Source organism: Apium graveolens, chromosome 10 (genome assembly GCF_009905375.1).
Source record: "Apium graveolens cultivar Ventura chromosome 10, ASM990537v1, whole genome shotgun sequence".
Classification (NCBI taxonomy): domain Eukaryota; kingdom Viridiplantae; phylum Streptophyta; class Magnoliopsida; order Apiales; family Apiaceae; genus Apium; species Apium graveolens.
Window position 1 is genome coordinate 182,213,151 of NC_133656.1, and position 20,261 is coordinate 182,233,411.

The 20,261-nt window shown below is 34.4% G+C and overlaps 1 pseudogene; it reads right to left on the reverse strand.

The window, feature by feature from the left end:
- LOC141691403 (uncharacterized) overlaps window positions 1–18,861 on the reverse strand; it is a 508,513-nt pseudogene extending 489,652 nt beyond the window's left edge.
- Window positions 18,862–20,261: the final 1,400 nt, after the last annotated feature.

Below are 20,261 nucleotides of genomic sequence, written 5' to 3' on the forward strand. Positions count from 1 at the left end.
GACGTATTCATCAACAAAGTCTAGGTGATGAGTCCAGAGGACACTCTTTTGCTGCATGAGCTCAAAAATGGACAAATAGGTGCCTTTCCAGAATCCTATCTACAACCAAGAAAATGAGTGGTCTACATCTGTCCTACACTAAAAGATGCTAGCACTTCCAACTACCCAAGCACTATTTCATGGGGAATAAAAAGTTGATGATGACTTTGGAGACTGAGCTGGAGACAAAGAAAAATAAAACTCATGAGGATGTGGAGATGATCAAGATTCTTGCCAAGTATTTGAAGAATGCTGAAACAATGCTACCAAGGACACAAATTAATCAAAAAGATGACTTGGATGATGATGAACAGAAGAAAGATGAACGTAAATCTTCTAGCTCAAATCCAAGTCAATCTAGCAAAGGCAGTAGTAGTCATGTAGATGAGAAAATGAAAGGGAAGGATGAAAAGAAGGGAAAGGATGATGGCAAGAAATAGAAGAGAGATGAAGAAAATGGGAGAGATACCAGAAAGACACCATAAACCTAAAAATCCAAAACCCTACCAATCCAAAAACAAAAACCTAGCCAAAAAAATCTCAAACTATCCAAACCTCTAAGCCCAAGTACATGTATAAACCAAATGCAAATTCTCTACTCAAAATCCCTATCGCAGCAAGCCAAACCTTTCTAAAGAAAATTTCCAAACCACCTTAATTTAAATTTCCAACTAAATCTCACTTCAAGTCTGCAGGAAGAAAACCAATGAAAACTCAAGTTAAAGCTGGTGCACTTTGGGATTGCTTTGATTAAGATGACTTTCTACCAATCTTAGAAAACATATCAGATGATGGCTACCACCAACAGCTAGCAGAAGAAATAGTCAAAGTCTGTGTTGTTTATTTAAGTGAAGTCATGATCTACTTCAAAGATGGCACCTTTAACTTGTTGAATAGAGAAGTTGTTGAGAACTACTCTACTGTAGAACTTGAGAGGGTGATAAGTTTGATGAATGCAAGGGATTCTTTTACAAGGATGAGGAATGCTAAGTTGGTTGGGAGGTTAAGAGAGAGAAATATAAGACATGCAAGGGAAAAGGCCTAAAGGGAGGAAATTGAAAGAAAATATGCTCTGAAGATTGAGATGTTTGAGCAAAGATCAAATAAACTGAAATCCAAAGGATTGAGCAGGGTGTCTCCTAATGAGATGTTTCTACATGCCAAGACTCATAAGTTATCAAGGTACAGAATCAACTATCTTGACAATTACTCCTTGGATGAATGGCTCAAGATGGTAGAAGCTCTAAGAGGAACAGAAATCATAGATGAAATTGAAGTCCTAGTTAGACTAAAAGATCTAATTAGAGAACAATCGGGCTATGAAAAATTCAGATAATCATGTACCTTAATTATGAATGTAACTGAAAGAATGTACAAGAGTTGTACTTTGTAAATTTGTCTATCTCATTTTATTTAATTTTAGCTTGGGGTTAGTCTTGTTATCAGGCATGAATTTGTGACAAGTAATCTTCTCACAAATTGGGGGAGATTGTTGTGCAAGACATTCGTGTACATAAAAAGACTAAGTCATCTTGACAACCATAAGGATAAATTGTATGATAATCTAACTTTGTATTATGTAATTATATTACTTGAGTATGTAAAAATGTTATGAAGATTGGACTGGAGAATTTTTCTATGGACAGTCATCAAGCTAAGGAATAAAATCTGGAAGAAGATCAAATCATGATCATGCCTCAAAGAAAAGTGTAGCAACTTGGATTTGAATAATACTATTTTAGGAAAAATGTTTTAAGTCAAATATCGACAAGTCATAGATCAAGAAATATCGAGAAGTATATCGAAAAGTCCAAAATAACTTATAGAGAAGTCCTAAGAGATATCAGTAAGTCGGCATGCATGTAGAGATCTCAGATATCGACAACTCAAAAAGTCCATGTAGAGAACTAGAAATATCGACAGGTCATTTCTTCATGTAGAGATCTAGAGATATCGACAAGTCAAATCTTCATGTAGAGAACTAGAGATATCGAAAAGTCAAAAGCCTATGTAGAGAACTGGAGATATCGACAAGTCATTCTACTTGACGAGAACTGGAGACCTCGACAAATCATTAACACATGTAGAGAACTCAAGATACCGATAAGTGATTTACTTATCAATATGTGACATCTCCCCATAACAAAAAGAGATCTCGACAAACTATTTCATAATTTAGAATGCAGACAGCTTGAAGATTCAAGATTATCAGTCAATAAAAAATTCTATCACTGAATTGGAAAGACTACAAATGCAGTTTTAAGAATACAAGATCAAGGGCCAAGTTTCACTGGACGAAGGAGGGTTACAGACCTATTAGATTACGCACAAATTTACTAACACTAGAAATAGAAAATATACAAAGTAGCTTTAGAAACTGTGTTAGTCCATTTTAGTGCAAGTTTTGTAATCCCGTGCATGTTGATCTATAAAGCATGTCAAGGGTCCTTTGTTAAGAAGAAAAAAACATATATAGGAAAAATCTTGTATTCTCTCTAAAGAATTATAGCTGAGTTCTTATCCTTAAGAACACGGATTTATAGAAAACAAATTTGATTTTAATAAATCAAGTGAGTTTTTGATAATTGCTTGTGTGTTTTGTGTTGAGAATTGGCAAAGTCGAAGATCAGGATTTATGTCACAATCAGGATATGATCAACTATTGTAATATGATTATCCGTTGAAAGCTTCAATATCATCCGTTGAAAATTGATTAGTCATCCGTTGATATATATAAATGATTATTCGTTGAAGCTAAAACACTTATCCGTTGATCAAATCTATCCGTTGAAGAATGACTTGGATGATAAGTCATGACTGCGAGATAAATCAGAAGTGCTAATTTATAGGATCGTAGTTGATTTAGATATGTAAAGTATTAGAGTTATATTGTAACATATCTTGTAATTGATAGATGACTGATTTGTAGCTGTGTAGTATATAAACACAGAATAGATTATCACAATAAAAGGTGATATATCACAACTCGAGTATTCGTGTAGCCTAGCAGCTCTTAAGAATATTGTTCTTAAGAGAGTTTTGTAACAGTTTATCAAAGATCAATATAAACTGTTATTTGATTCATCTGTTCTTACTTTACTTTCATAAATATCGATTTGTTTAGTAATTGTATCCAGCCCCTTAAACAATTACTTTATTGGGCAACAAGTGGTATCAGAACGGTCAAATTAACTGTTAATTTACAAAGGTCAAGATGTCTGAAAGTAAGTATAAAAGAATGAAGATTCACATCTTGAAGAAATCTGATTACTCCACATGGAAGGTAAAGATGTTGATGTTCCTTGCAGCTATTGATGATGCATATATTGATATCATCAAAATATGACCTCCAAATCCTATGGAGAATGTAGCTATGTCTGCAGATGCTCCTGAATACTATGCAATAAAGGGAAAATCAAAGTGGTCAGACATTGAAAAAGTTGTTATGCTTAAAGATGCTAATGTTCGGAATATTCTGCCCTACAGTTTGGATAATGTGATGTCAAACAGATTTATTGGCTGCAAGACTGCAAAGGAAATATGAGATTCCTTGGAAACACAGTGTCAAGGTACAATGGCAATAAAGAAGAACATAAGAGTTGTTCTTGTACAAGAATATGAGCAATTTGCTGCCAAAGCTGATGAGTTGATTACCGACTTATATGATAGATTTCTGACACTGCTGAATGATCTATCATTGCTTGGAAAAGAATATGAAATGGAAGATTCAAACACCAAATTTCTTAGAGCTCTTCCAGAAGATTGGGATACACATGCCTCAATAATCAAGCATTAATATGATCTTGATTCTCTGACACTGGATAAAGTTTATGGGATGCTGAAGACTCATGACTTGGAGATCCAACAAAGGAAGAGTAGAAAAGGTCAGAAGATGAAGGTTGTGGCTCTTAATGCTGAGACTCACAAAGGCAGGGAAAAGATAAGTAAGAGGTTAAGGAGAATGAACATTGTAGAAGAATCGGAAACTGATGATACATCATATCCTGAAACAGATACTGACGAGGATTCTGAAATCGATATGGATGATCCTCAAGTGGTTGAGATGGCTAAAATGCTAGTGACGGGATACAGAAGGATGAGGTTTGGAAAACCACAGAGGAAAGGTGGTTTCAACATAAGGTTCTCTGGTCAAGGAAAAGACAGGTTCAGAAGGAGTGATGGTTAGAACAATAAAGAAAGGAAGTTTGAAAAAACCAGGGAGACATGTTACAACTGTAATGAAAGGGGACATCTGGCGAGTGAGTGCCCCAAGACAACTGGAAAAGCTTTGGTCACAACAAACTCCAACAGAGACTGGATGGATTCATCGGAAACTGACAATGATGATGAATGTTATGCACTCATGGCAGCTCATGAAGAGACTGCCTCAGAAATTGATAAGGTACCTTCAGTTATATTTTTGGTTGATATTGATAATGTGTTTGAATTGAAAACTTTCTTGTACTCTTTGCATATTACCTTTAAATGTAAAACTATTGAATTTGATAGGTTGATTGCTGATAATAAGAGGCTTAAAGAAATGAATGAATTCTTAGAAGTCGGGTTAGTATGCATGAATGAACATGAAAAAGCATGTAAGAAAGCATAGCATAATGAAACTCAAATAAACATCAGGTATGCTAGACAAGAGAAATTCTAGGACAAGAAAGAGAAGTGTTTAAGACTTGGATGACCTCAGGAAAGAAAGTTCATGATTTCATCAGTGATAAGAACTGGAAAGAATGTCTAGGTTATAGAAAATTTGCTGATAGAAATATCAATAAATTCATTAATAACACTACTCCAGTTAAGTTTGTTGGAACTGATGAAATAGGAGTTGAGTCAGTCTATGAATTTGGTTCTACCTCTAAGAACAATGTTGAAGAAAAGGCCAAACCTAGAGTCCATGCTAAAATAAAAGTAGATCCTAAAAAGCAAAACAAGAAAGGTAAAAATGTAGGACTTCTCTCTAAGAGTCAGTTAGATAAGAAGATATGTGAGATAACATCTAAGGATCCTAAACCTAGGTCTAAGAGAGGTAGAAATGGAAAACAAGGAATAAAGAAAGCAAACAACTATAAATACATTCCTAATGTACCTAAGAAAGCTTGTTTTAACTGTGGTAATACTAATCATATTGCGATTGATTGCAGGAAGCCTAAAAAGAAAATCTCTAAAATTCCTGTATCTGACATTAGTGGTAGATTAGTATTATACAAACCACAAAATCTTTGTTCTCATTGTGGTAGCAGTTGGCATTCTATTTACCCTTGTAAGGATTACCATATTATGTATCACAACAATTATGATCCTTTGCCTAAATTCAATAAAATTGTTGTTTTAAATAGAACTACTAAACTGAATGTGCATACATCTTATAAAGTTAAAAATGTCAAGACAATTCTTGATGGAGTAAATCCCGATGGACCAAATCCTGACAAAAGGTCTGCTAATATAAAAATGTATAAGATGTCAAAAAGAACCCAACAAGTGTGGGTTCTCAAAAATTCTGACTGATTTCCATATTTCTTACTACAGGGAAACAAGAAGAATGTGCTTGTCTTGGATAGTAGTTGTTCATCATATATAACTGGAAATAAATCCCTTTTATCAGAATATAAGGAGAAGGCTGGCCCAATGGTTTTCTATAGAGATGGCAATGTAGGAAAAACACTAGGATATGGCGATTTTATAATTGGAAATGTCATCATCTCTAGCGTAGCTCTTGTAGATGGACTGAAGCAAAATTTATTAAGCATTAGTCAAATCACTGACAGAGGTTTCTATGTCGTGTTCTTTGATACTCATTGTGAAGTAGTTCAAAAGATCACAAGGAAAACGGTCTTCAAAGCTTACAGACATGGAAACATTTATGAAGCCAAAATTTATGCAAATACTGATGGTCCAGAAACTTGTCCGATAACCAAGGCATCAGTAGATGAAAGTTGGAATTGGCACAAAAAGCTTTCTCATCTCAATTTCAATAATCTCAATGAACTGGTGAAGAAAGATTTAGTAAGAGGTCTGCCTAACATGTACTACTCCCCTGATGGTCTATGTGATGCATGTCAGCAATCTAAGCAAAGAAGAACATCTTTCAAGAGCAAGTCAGAATCATCCATCAAAAAGCCATATCAAATATTGTACTTGAATCTCTTTGGTCCTGTGAATATCATGTCAATCAACAAGAAAAGGTAAACTATAGTTGTTGTTGATGAATACACTAGATTTACTTGGGTGTTTTTCTTGCACAGTAAGAATGAAACAACTGAAATTCTACTGGATCATTTGAGACTGATTGGAAATGGCACAAAGTACAAAGTCCAAACTCTAAGAAGTGACAATATGACAGAGTTTAAAAACAGCAAGATGGATGAGATATGCAGATATAAGGGAATTTCTCAACAATTCTCAGCTCCTGGAACACCTCAACAAAATGGTGTTGTAGAAAGAAAAAACATGACGCTTATTGAAATTGGTAGAACTATGCTAGTGGAAATTAATCTACCAACATACTTTTGGGCTGAAGCTGTCAATACTTCCTGTTATATTCAGAATTTGACTCTGATCAATAGACATGGATTAACTCCTTATCAAATGATCAAGAAAAAGAAACCAAGCTTAAAGCATCTACACATCTTTGGATGCAAGTGTTTTGTTCTAAGAACACATCCTGAAATGCTTGGAAAATTTGACAGAAAACCTGATAAAGGCATTTTTTTGGGTATCCTTCGTCAAAAACATACAAAGTCTTCAATCTGAGAATGAGGACAATTGTTGAATCAATTCATGTTTCCTTTGATGACAAGAAGATCACTGGAATCGAAGAAGACTCGCATGAAGAACTTGTGTTTATAAATAAAAGACTCAAATCAGAAGATCTTTTATATTTTGAAGAATTACTCCACTCTGGTGACAAGCCATATCCTGACAATGAGTCAGATCCTGATGATGACTCTGATCCTGATTTAGTGTTAATTCATGAAGATCCACATGTTGAGGGGGAGCAACATCCACAGACAGAAAGTGACGACACTAGTAATTCAAATTCTAATGATGAAGATGAACCAAAAAATACAGGATCTACTGAAAATTTCTCAAACGAAACAGATGATAGCTCATCAGGAGGAAATTATTCAACTAAAAATCAAAATCAGTCTGGTAACTAGTCTTCAAATAGAAGTCCTTCTCAATCAGGAATAGACAACAATGATACAGGGGTAGCTTCACATGGAGATGACAGCACAAGTGCAGGGGGAGAATCAAGAAATGAGACTGAACTACCATAGGCTGTGAAATGGACAAAAGATCATACACCTGATCTTATCATAGGGGATCTTACAGTTGGAGTCCAAACCAGAATTACAACTGAACATGAATGTCTTTATCATAATTTCCTTTCCAAGGAAGAAACAAAGAAAGTAGAAGATGCACTAAAGAATGCTGATTGGATTCAAGCAATGCAGGAGGAGTTGAATGAGTTTGAAAGGAATGAAGTTTGGAAACTTGTTCCAAGGCCAAAGAATAAATCAGTAGTTGGCACAAAATGGGTTTTTCGGAACAAGACAGATTCAGATGGCACAATAGTCAGGAACAAAGCTAGATTTATTGTAAAGGGATACTCACAACAAGAAGGTATTGATTATGATGAAACATTTGCTCCTATGGCGAGGCTGGAAGCTATGCGAATCTTTTTAGCATATGCTGCTCACAAGAAATTTAAGGTCTTTCAGATGAATGTTAAAAGTGCCTTTCTTAATGGAGAATTAGAAGAAGAAGTATATGTTGATCAACCACCTGGCTTCATTGATCCAAAGTTTCCTGATCATGTGTACAGACTTGACAAAGCTTTATATGGACTCAAACAAGCAGCAAGGGCCTGGTATGAAACACTTGCTAAATTTCTGATTGAAAGTGGTTTCAAAACTATTGACAAAACCTCATTTTACATAAATAAAGGTAGTGATCTGCTTTTGGTGCAAATTTATGTCGATGATATCATTTTTGGATATACTAACGACAATCTGTGCAAGAAATTTTCTGATCTTATGAAGTCGAGGTATCAAATGAGTATAATGGAAGAGTTGAGTTACTTTCTTTGACTACAAGTTACACAAACTAATGAGGGAATTTTCACTAATAAGTCTAAGTATGTAAATAATTTATTGACTTGGTTCAATATGCAAGAAAGTTCAATAGCTGCAACTCCAATGGCCACTGCTACTAAGTTATATCCAGACCAAGGTACAGAAATTGATGTTGCTGTGTATCACAGTATGATTGGTTCATTGATTTATCGAACTGCTAGTAGACCAGATATTATGTATGCAACCTGCTTCTGTGCAAGATTTCAGGTCAAGCCCAGAGAATCTCATTTAGTTGTTATAAAGAGAATTTTGAGATACTTAAAGGGGATCTCTTAGTTTATGGTATTCAAGAGAATTAGATTTAAGTCTGGTCAGTTATTCTGATACAGACTTTGCTGGATGCAAAATTGACAGGAAGAGTACCTCAGGTGGTTGTTAGTAGTTGAGTGGTAGATTGGTTACTTGGTAGAGCAAGAAATAAAAATCAATCTCTACATCAACAGCTGAAGCTGAATACATTATTGCTGGTAGTTGTTGTGCTCAGATTCTTTGGATGCGAAATCAACTAATGGATTATGTATCTTACACAAAGATTTGTATCTTCTGTGACAACACTCACTCATAAAACATATCAGTATTGGGTATCATTTTATCAGGGAGCATGTTAACGAAGGAATAATTAAGCTTCATTTCGTTCCGACTGAGCAACATGTAGCTGATATCTTCACCAAGCCTTTACCTGAAGCAACGTTTGGAAAATTACTTCATGAGTTTGGTATGGTTAACTATGTGAAGAATTGAAATGTCAGATTCTGCTCTACACGTCAGATCCTGATATATTTAATCCTAACGATGTAATTCTGACATTGTTTGTGAGTATGTTATGATTATGTTCAATAATTTTTGCTAAGTAGTACTTGATTTACATTAAGTATATTTGTGAATTAATTTTGTGCATCATTATTGAGTTGCTTGTAAAGTGGTAGCATGTTTGCTAATTTTTCATGCAATATCATATATTCTCCTTGAAAATCGTGCATGTTTACCGGAATTAAACTTTAATTTTGGTATTATTAATTCTCTTTAATCAGCACATGCCATTTGTATTAGGGTGTTATATTCAATTACAGATTTAAAATCATAATCTTTGTTTTATAAGACACACACGAGACACGAACTGCTTGATATCGATTTTCACTCTCTTTGCACAAAACCTAAGTTTTTGAATGGCTAACACTGAGTCTGCTTCGTCGTTCTCTGCAATTAAGTATGTGTTTAAACACAAGACTTCTCCAGCTAATAATTTCAAAGCCCCTTTGCATGAAACTGATATTCCTGATATTTTCAGAGTAATTCAGGATTTCTTAGCCCAAAGCGATATTGGGCATGCTCTCACTACTCCTTCTAGAATTTGGTCTAAACAGGTTATGCAGATTTGGGAGAATTTGACAGTTGATGCTGAGAAAGGGGTCATCATCTTCACACACAAAAATCAGGAATATGAGATCAACGCTAATATGGTTGAGGCAACTTTGAAATTGCCTGCTTTGAATGGCAGAATTCCAGTTATGCTCCCACTTTGACACTCTTTGAATGGGTCAGAGACATTGGTCATGCAGTTGATTTCACTAGGCTCGGGAGATGTTCAGAACAAAGCTCGGGAAAGAATGGAATTTCTTCTTTGATTATCTAAGTAGAGCTTTTCTGAATAAGGTATCTAATTTTGACGCTCTTCCATTATCATCACTGCAGATAGGTTATTCATTGATATTTGGTCATATGTTTGATTATGGTAACACTATTATGCAATTCCTGATAGCTCGATTTAGTGATAAATCTGGTGGTGTTGCTTACATTAGGTTCTTACAGTTGATTTTTACATATCTTTTACCTGGTGAAAGTTTTGAAAACGATGAATTACTGATGATCTTTCAAATTAATTTTAAATTTTTGAATGATTTAGCAAAAAGGAAAGATAATTTCAGGAGATAAACGGTTTTACCTCGAGAATTGAGGGTATTTTTTCTAACAAAATGCCTGACAAATATAGTTTTTCAAATCCTGACACTATGGGATAGGACACATCCAATCTTGTTCCTGATCTAAGTGTTCATTTTTTTCACTTAAATCGAAACACAAAATCACCTCTAATTCTCCAAAAAAGAATTAGTTGCAAAATTAAAGATAGTAGCTAAGCCTATTTTGTTTCCATGAAAATCAGGTCTAAAGGTTATTTCACTCTCACATATTTCTTTGGAGCAACAAGTGGAGTAAGGAAGAAAAGTGTTTCATCAGTAACACATAAGAAGAAGCTTGCAGAAAGAAAGAAAAGGAAAGTTAGAACTAGTACTGAACTAGTTGATGAAAAATCACACTCTGAAAGTGACAGTGATTGTCCAATTATTTTTAAGAAGCCTACTAGACCAGTGGAGATTACTGGTGTTAGGACATGAGAAGATCAAAATTTGGTTGGAGCTGTTAAACCTAAGAAAAGAAGATTAATGAAGTTAGAAAACAAGATTCACAAGAAACCGGATGGTCTTCAAGTATTGGCTGATATTTCTCTAGATCAGGAATCTACAAATCCTGACAAATCTTTGTCAAATCCTGACAGGTCTCAAGTAATTCCTGACAAGTTATGATAATTCCTGATCATACAATTTCTACAACAAAAATAGCCAAAGCAGTTGAAATTGCTAAGGAAGTTGATCTACAGAAGTCTATCAAGAGGAAAGCAAGACTTCATCTATTTCTAAATCCAAGACGATCACACTTCCATCCCGACAGAAGGGGTACAGTACATAAGAACCATATTCTCAAAGTGAAGATGCACATGTTAAAGCCCCATCTACACAAGAACCACCTGCTCAAAGTGTAGGTGCAAGCATTTTCTCACATCTGGCTATTCCTGACATTTCTCAAGGAAGTCACATTTCTGTGGTTGATGACATTATGAAGACTGTACAAGACATGGAAGCTCATCAAAAGCACATTGTTGAATTGGATGCTGTCATCCATGATCTTATCTTTGAGGGAAGCATAAAAGAACCTTCAGTTCAAAGGATTAAAGAAGCTTCTACACCTCAAGTCACACAAGAACCAAAAGTTCAAAGTACTGTTGCAGACTTAGTATCAAATTCTACTAAGGGATCAATTTCTGACAAGCAACACATTGCTGACAGAAGGTCAATTCCTGATGAAGCTGATCCTGATTCAACACATGTACTGATCACTTCTCAAGATAAGATTGAAGCAATCTTGGTACAATCACTAAAGGCTATACTAATGGTTGATACTCCACAATATACATATTCTTTGAACACCACTTTATTTGTTGATATGACTATGATTATCCCTTTACAAAGGAATACCTCTAGTCATATGATCACAGACAACTTTTTATTCCCAAAAAATCTAACAAAGAATTACAGAAGGGGGGTTGAATGTAATTTTGGCTACTTTTTGGATTCTAAGAACTATTCTACTTTGAATATATAATTGTGTTTGATATAGCTAAAGTTCGGAATGAAAGTATTGAAGAAATCAAATACAAAGTAATCAAATACATATATTTAAAAACTTTCTGGTGGATTGAACTTTTCCACCAGGGATATATATAGATTCAAGAACTCTGTGATGCAAAATTTGTACACAGTTGCTTACAAGTTGAACTTATAAAGAACAGAGAAATTCTTTACAGATATAGCTTTTTCTATTTCTCTGGTAATTGCTTACTAACTTTATAATGTTCTACTTGCTACCCTTGATTTATATGTCACCAAGTTACATGATAAAAAGACAAACAAATAAGACAAAATATTTCTTAGTCTAATTACATGCTTCTTCATTTCTCTATCCAGCATCTTTGAATATCTTCAGTTTAGCATGGAAATGGAAATGCTTCTTTGTTCTCTAAAACCTATAAATAGGCTGCCACATTCCATTTACATACAATCAACGCATGTGACTGTCAAGTCACTATCAACTGCTTTTAAATTTGATCATCCGTTGAAACTCTGTGGGATCATCCGTTGAGACTTTAGTTGATCATCCGTTGAGAGTCTGGTTGATCATCCGTTGAAACTCTAGTTGATCATCCGTTGAAACCTTGTGGAACATCCGTTGAGAGCATCTTTATAGCAGTTAACTCTATTTCACTTATACAAGATTACAAGGCATATAATATTTACAGTTAGCCAACCTATCTTGCATATCAATCTAGTAGTCAATATGACTTAAAACATTCTACAACATCTAGTTCTTTAAGGTATTACAATATGCAAAAATGTGCTACTAAACTTATTAATACATAAGTTACCCTTTCAACAGATGTTAAATTAATCATCTGTTGAAAGCTACAAAATCACTAAATTAAATCTACTAAGGTGTTTTGTTTAACTTATCATTAATTACACAACATATTCCTAACAATCTCCCCAAATTTATGTCTACTGGAATTATAGGCATAAATTAAGAGAAACTTAATGATAACAAAACACCTTATGAATACAGACTGATTTATAGTAGATAAAATTAACAAGTGTTGCAACATTATTGAAAATTATGTAGAGGAAGGTTTACAGAGAATCTCACAAGTCATTTTCAAGGTGCTCCTTTAGACTGAGCAGATTTAACTTATTTCCTTGACTGTTTGAACTTCTTTCCCAATTTCTCATTATTTTCTTCAATATGATGTTGAAGTTTCCTGTAGAATTCAGATTAATCTTCATTTGTCTGATCCAGCATTGCTTGCATCTCCATGAGAGTTTCATTACTTGAAATTTTTAGATGATCTTTTAATCTGAAGAATCTTCTGGTGCATTTCTCATCCTTGAACTCCATCAACCAGTAAGGCCTCAAATGTACTCTATTTCCTGCGTATGGAATTGTTAGGAATCTTGGGAGTGCATTTGATCCTCTCCAACTATTCCTTATCTCCTCAATTTTATTCAGTACCATTTTCTTGGCAACAGTGTTGAACCCAAAGTTCTTCTTTATTGAGTACAAAATTTTCACCATAACAGAATAGCCTTCATTGAGAATTCTGTGAAGAGGCCAAGTCAACTCTCTTCCACCCTTATGACCAATCTCTCTGGAAGATGCTTGTAAGCATCAATAGCTCTTACTTCTTCTAGCTCAGCCAGATAGAGATTTATGTCTGAAAATTCCTAAATGTCACAAATGAAAAGTTGATCTCCCTTGTTGACAGTTGGTTTGGTTTTGGGTTTGGCTAAGGCTTTGGATTGAAGTTTGACATGCTTGGACTTTTTGATTGCTCTTTTCTTTGTTTTCCTTGGTTTAGTTTGGATTGGAATGTTTAGGTTAGAGAGTGGCATACTTTCCTAATCTATAGGTTCATCTTTGGGAATTATGGGTTCACCATGGAAGTTTGTGTCAGAATAAACCTTAAATTCATCCAGCTCCATTGTGGGCATGGCTGGTTGACTTGAAGTAGTAGATTGGGTAGGCATGAATTCTTCCTTATCTTCATTAAAATATAGCTTCCTCTTTGGTCTGCATTTGTATCTTGGTTTTTTTGTCTACTTTGGTTCTTCTTGCTTTTCTTCAATCAGAGTCTCAGCTGTCATAGTAGGGGACTTGCCAAAAATAAACATTTTATTGCAAGCGCACAATTCTCGTTTAAATATTTTAGATTCGTTCCCCAGAGACTATTTAATTTTTCGTAAATCTTAAATTTTAATTTAATCAAACTAGACAATTTAATTTTTGAGAAGTAGTTTTGAATTTTCTAAATAGCAATTAAGATCAAGTATATATATATATATATATATATATATATATATATATATATATATATATATATAAACAAAGATATTTAAAGAAGCGCAAATTATATTAGGAATATTTACTTAAGTCAAAAGGAAGAAAAGAAACAATAAAAGCAAAAATGAGAGAATAAAAAAGGTAAAAAAATGAAAGCAAAACAAGGCACTAGTTTGAACTAATAGAGACACACAAATACAAAGACTGCGTAAAGGGCCCAAACTTAAAATGGGCCAGGGAATTAATTTGGGCCAACATGATAAAGTCTATTTACGTAACTAGCACCATTACTACTAACTACTTTAATTAACATTAATTATCATTACTAAATACCCGTGTTACTATTAATTACTAATTAATACTACCAAAATTTAATGACTAAACTAGTTAACAAACAAAATACTGAGACATAGGATTATGGGATGGAAAAGCAAATGGGCCAAGGAATGATGAATGGCCCGCTAATGAACAAAGACAATGGGCTCCAGATTTATGTAGTGAGATTAAATCAACTACAATTTATACAAAATGGGTTTCAAATACAAAACCTTAAATTAAAGAGGGCATCTACATAACTTAACTAAACCAATTTAATAAAGGGAACTATACTAAATCAACATTAAATTATTAGATAAAATTAGTAATCCATCTCCAGCTGATTAAGGACATGACCAAAAGGAAATGGAGTAAAGATATTAAATACACTTAATTCTAATAGATAATGCGAACAATAAAGTGATATTTATTAAGCTAGGACAAGTTTCAAAAGTATTAATGTAATTAAAAACTTAAGACATGTAACAGTCAGGTTGAAAGATCAAGAATATATAACTAAATGACACAAGCTATAATAAACTTCAAGCATGAACAAATACATAAAGAGCCCATCGGAAATTGCAAAACATCGAATAGAAAACTAGTTTATACCGGAGTAAATGCATTACAAGAATATTAAAGAGAAGCTAGAGAATCAAACGAGTGGTACAACTTAAATAAAAGTAGATTGAAAACATTAATTTTTTTACAATAAAACCAGATTTAAAAAGGGCTCTTTCAATCACAAGTGGTTAGCTTATTTTCTACTTTATCCACTTGCTAAAATTGAAAAGTTCATTGCCAACAAATATAAAAGTAGATCTAAGAACACGAGAGTAAAGAAAGAGATGAAATTAAAAGAAGAATCTTGAATAATATTAATTCAAAGAGAGTGTTTACAACTTTTGAGAGCTACTATTATGAAAATGAAAACTAGATCTAGAAAATAAGAAAAAAGAGGCTACTACTAAACAAGGGTAAAACTAAGATAAGACTAAGGTGATGAATACAAGGGGGAAGGGGGGGTATTTATAGCTAAAAAGTAGGGTTTAGGGTACAGTTGGGTAAATCTTGGCCATCCAAGTGAGATGTGTGTTTTGTTGATCTTGACCCTTGATTTCCACCAACTCTTTCTTTTGGCTTTTTCTTCAAGTTGCTTGGTGATATTATATTTCTTCCATTTTTGCCCTTTTCTTCTTTTTTCTTCACATTTCTCATTTTTCCAAATATCTATAAAATAATGAGAATGCAACAAATTAATTTATTTAAAATATAAAATCAAGCAATAAATAGGTATGAAATTATGCAAAAATATGTGATTATCAAATGCCCCCATACCTATACTCCTATGCTAACTAAGAAAAAACCTATGCTCCTTTTCATAGGCGTGATAGGAAATTTTAGGTTTACCAACCCGTTAAACCCATAGACGATCTCCATAGAGGAGTGTTGTCTCCTAAGGATTTACAGAAGATATACCCATAAAATCTTTGAGACAATATAACAAGAATCTACCTTAATTTTACTCTAATATTCATTGGTGTTAACAAGAAGATTTTATAAATAAAATACATGCCTCAAAGACTGACTCTTCTAATAATAGCCAAGATGTAGGTGACTCAAATCTGCTTATGTCGACTTAGAATTTTTATAAAAGATCTCAAGGTGTGTAGTGAATTTAAGGCCTTTGATGGATTTAACTGTCTACGAACATTTTCTTTTTTTCAACTAATATTGAACTGACCCATTCTCTATCAAAACAAGTATCTATCCAAACTTCACAAAATTATTCTTTTCTTTTTTCTTTTTTTTTTATTTCAATTGACTTTATGATATCTGTTTTCTTAGGCTTTCTATGGTACCCATGTAGCGAGCTTTAGGTCAGTGACTCCCAAACCAGATGGTTTTAGGGCACTAGGTTTTGAAATCCCCCGACGAACTTAATAACTCGAGTAAAAAAGGCCACAAAATAAGACTAGTCAATTCTACTTGTGCCCATTATCTAAAGATTTTTGTTTATAAGAACAATGGGTATTGAAGGAGTTTATTCATCTTTTTTTCTGTTTTTTTTTCTTTTTTTTTCTTTTCGCAAAGGCTTGATTTGACATTGTTTCAACATGTGGGTTCTCTCTCAAGTATCGAATAACATCCCTAAACAATCTCTCCAAAAAAGGTCTTGTGCAAAAGTGTCGTCTTGGAATCTAGAGTGAAAATCAGTAGACACAAGATTCAAAAAGACATCTTACTCAACTATGTTTAAATAATCTAAAAGGCACTATATGTATAACTTTTTGAAAACATGCTAACACCAACTGTTACTAAAGTTCAAGAGAGAGTGAGACAACTTGGCTAAAAATGTCTCTATTTTTTTGAATTTTTTGATTTTTCAATTTTTTTTTGGATTTTTTGTTTTTTAAGAATTACAATAAACCCCCCCCATACCTAAATCATGCATTGTCCTCAATGTATGCAAAAGAGAGAAATACGCAAGGAAAATGATGAGAATATACCTGATAAGAGATGAGGAGAGTTAAAATTACCTACTGAAAGAGACTTACTTGATCATGGGTCAATGAGGTGGATGACCTCTTCCTCGGAATCGACTGGCAACTCTAAAAATGGTTTGAGACGTTGTCCATTAACTTTGAATATTTCACCATTTTTAAGATTTTTAATTTCAATAGCTCCATGAAGAAAAACTACTTTAATAATGTAAGGTCCCTCCCATCTAGATCTCAATTTTCCGTGAAATAAATGAAGCCGAGAATTGTACAAAAGAACCTTTTGATCGGGAGAAAAGGATTTTCTCAAAATTGATTTATCATGAAAAACTTTGGTTCTTTCTTTATAGATTTTAGTATTTTCATAAGCATCATTTCTCATTTCCTCTAACTCAGACAATTGTAACTTCCTATGACTATCGGCAGTGGGTAAATCGAAATTCAACTCCCTAATAGCCCACAAGGCTCGATGTTCAAGTTCAACCGGCAAATGACAAGCTTTACCAAACACAAGCTGATAAGGGGACATACCCAAGATAGTCTTATACGCGGTCCTATAGGCCCATAAAGCATCTATCAATTTAGTTGACCAATCCTTCCTATTCGAGTTGACAGTCTTTTCTAAAATCTGTTTGATTTGCCTATTTGAGACTTCAACTTGACCACTAGTTTAAGGATGATAAGGGGTGACCAATTTATGAGTGATCGAGTACTTTTTTAAGAGAGACTCAAATTGATGGTTCTTGAAATGTTTGCCTTGATCACTATTAATGATAGCTCTAGGCGTACCAAATCGAGAAAAGATATTCTCTTTTAAGAATTTAAGAATGACCTTATTGTCATTAGACTTAGTTGGAATGGCTTCGACCCACTTAGACACATAATCGACCGCTAAGAGAATGTAGAGGTTGCCAAATGAGCAAGGAAATTGGCCCATTAAATCTATCCCCAAACATCGAAAATTTCGATAATTATATGGATCAGATTCATTGGTATCATATACGTCTTGTGATCTTTCCTAAATGTTGACACCTATTACAAGCAGCACATAATTCCGTGGAATCCTTAAACAAACTAGGCCAATGGAAACCACTTTGAAGTATCTTAGCCGCCGTCTTTTTGGCACTAAAATGACCTCCACAAGCTTGATCATGACAAAAGGAAATGACACTTCTAAACTCGTGATTTGGGACACACCTTCTAATAATTTGATCCGGGCAATACTTGAAGAGATAAGGGTCATCCCAAAAGAAGTATTTGACTTGTGAAAAGAATTTGGATTCATCTTGCTTGGACCAATGAGTCGGAATGTTGCTGGTGGCAAGGTAATTAACAATGTCGGCAAACCAAGGGAGGGTAGAGATAGAAAGAAGGTGTTCATCCGGAAAAGATTCATTCAAAGGCAAGTCAACGGTTGACTCTACTACCAATCGAGAGAGATGATCGGTAACGACATTTTTAGACCCCTTCTTATCCCTGATTTCTAGGTCAAATTCTTGGAGCAACAATAACCACCTAATCAAACGAGCTTTTGAGTACTTTTTCGAGAAAACATATCGAAGGGCAGCATGATCGGTGTAAACAATGATTTTTGAACCAATAAGATAAGACCTAAACTTCTCGAGGGCAAATACTACGGCTAGAAGCTCTTTTTCGGTAGTTGAGTAATTAATTTGGGCATCATTTAAGGTCTTGCTAGCGTAGTATATGACATGAGGTATCTTATTGATTCGTTGCCCTAAAACTGCCCCAATTGCATAGTCGGAGGCATCACACATCAACTCAAAAGGCTCATTCCCATAGGGAGATTTAATTAACGGGGATGAAGTCAATTCTTTCTTAAGGTGTTTAAAAGATTATAAACAATCACTATTGAACTCGAATTTGACATATTTGGAAAAAAGATTGGTCAAGGGTCTTGCCTTTTTACTAAAATCCTTAATGAAACGCCTATAAAAACCCGCATGTCCTAAAAATGAGCGAATTGCTTTGACCGATTTTGGTGGAGGGAGACTAACAATGAGATCAATTTTAGCTTTATCAACTTCAATTCCCTTTTTCGAGATTTTATGACCAAGGACGATTCCTTCTTTAACCATGAAATGACATTTTTCCCAATTAAGAACGAGGTTCATTTTTTTACACCTTTTCAAAACTACGCCAAGGTGGTTTAGACACTGATAAAAAGAAGAACCAAAGATGGAAAAGTCATCTATAAAAATTTTTAGGAATTCACCTACCATATCAGAAAAAATGCTCATCATGCATCGTTGAAATGTAGTAGGGGTCGTGGTCAAACCAAAAGCTAGACGACGCTAAGCGAACGTTCCGAAAGGACATGTGAACGTGGTCTTTTCTTGATCTTCGGGAGCAATAGGGATTTGAAAATAGCCGGAAAAACCATCTAGGAAACAATCATCCGCTAACCTTTCGAACATTTGATCGATGAATGGTAAAGGAAAGTGATCTTTTCTAGTGGCAGAATTGAGTTTCCTATAATCTATACACACTCTCCAACCAGATTGAAAACGAGTGGGAACTTGCTCGTCATTCTCGTTGGTCACTACAGTAATACCCGATTTTTTAGGTACTACTTGAATCGGACACACCCACGAGCTATCAGAAATGGGAATGATGATCTCATTATCTAGGCACTTAAGAATTTCCTTCCTAACAACTTCCATCAAAGTTGGGTTCAACCTCCTTTGTGGCTCCCTAACTGGTTTAGCATCATCAACCAAGTGAATCCTATGTTGGACAATTGTCAGACTAATTCCTTTAATATCAGAAATACTCCAACCTATGGCTTCCTTATTCTCTTTAAGCACACTTAAAAGTTCCTCTTCTTGAGATGGGGTCAAATTAGAAGCAATTATGATGGAAAAATATTTATTAGGACCAAGAAACTTGTATTTAAGAGTGTTAGGAAGAGGTTTGAGTTCTAATTCTGGTGGACTTGGCTCAACTGGTTCACTAGCTTGATAAAGGGACAAAGGGAGTGGTTCAAGCTCTTGGTTGGTTGTAGGAATTATGGACTCTAACATCTCATTGACCTCATTAGTGTAATCGGAACCCAATTTTGACCAAAATGATTTAAGCAAAAGTCAAGAGCATCATCGACATTCATGGTTTCAAGATCAAGCATTTTATCAATTAAATTAATTTCCATGTGTTGGTTAAAATAGTCATTGGGTTGGTTTTCAACATGAAATATATTGAGATCAATGGTCATATTTCCAAATGTTAGTTTCATTAAACCGTTCCTACAATTAATCAAGGCATTGGATGTGGCTAGAAAAGGTCTTCCTAGAATGATCGGAATTTGATTTTTAGGATTTTTGACTGGTTAAGTTTCTAGGACCACAAAATCAACGGGAAAAACAAAATCACCAACCTTAATCAACACGTCTTCAATTATTCCCTTAGGAATTTTGATAGAAAGATCAGCTAATTGAAGTGTGACATTGGTCTTTTGAAGTTCACCTAGACCTAATTCTTGGTAGACAGAATATGGAAGAAGATTCACACTAGCACA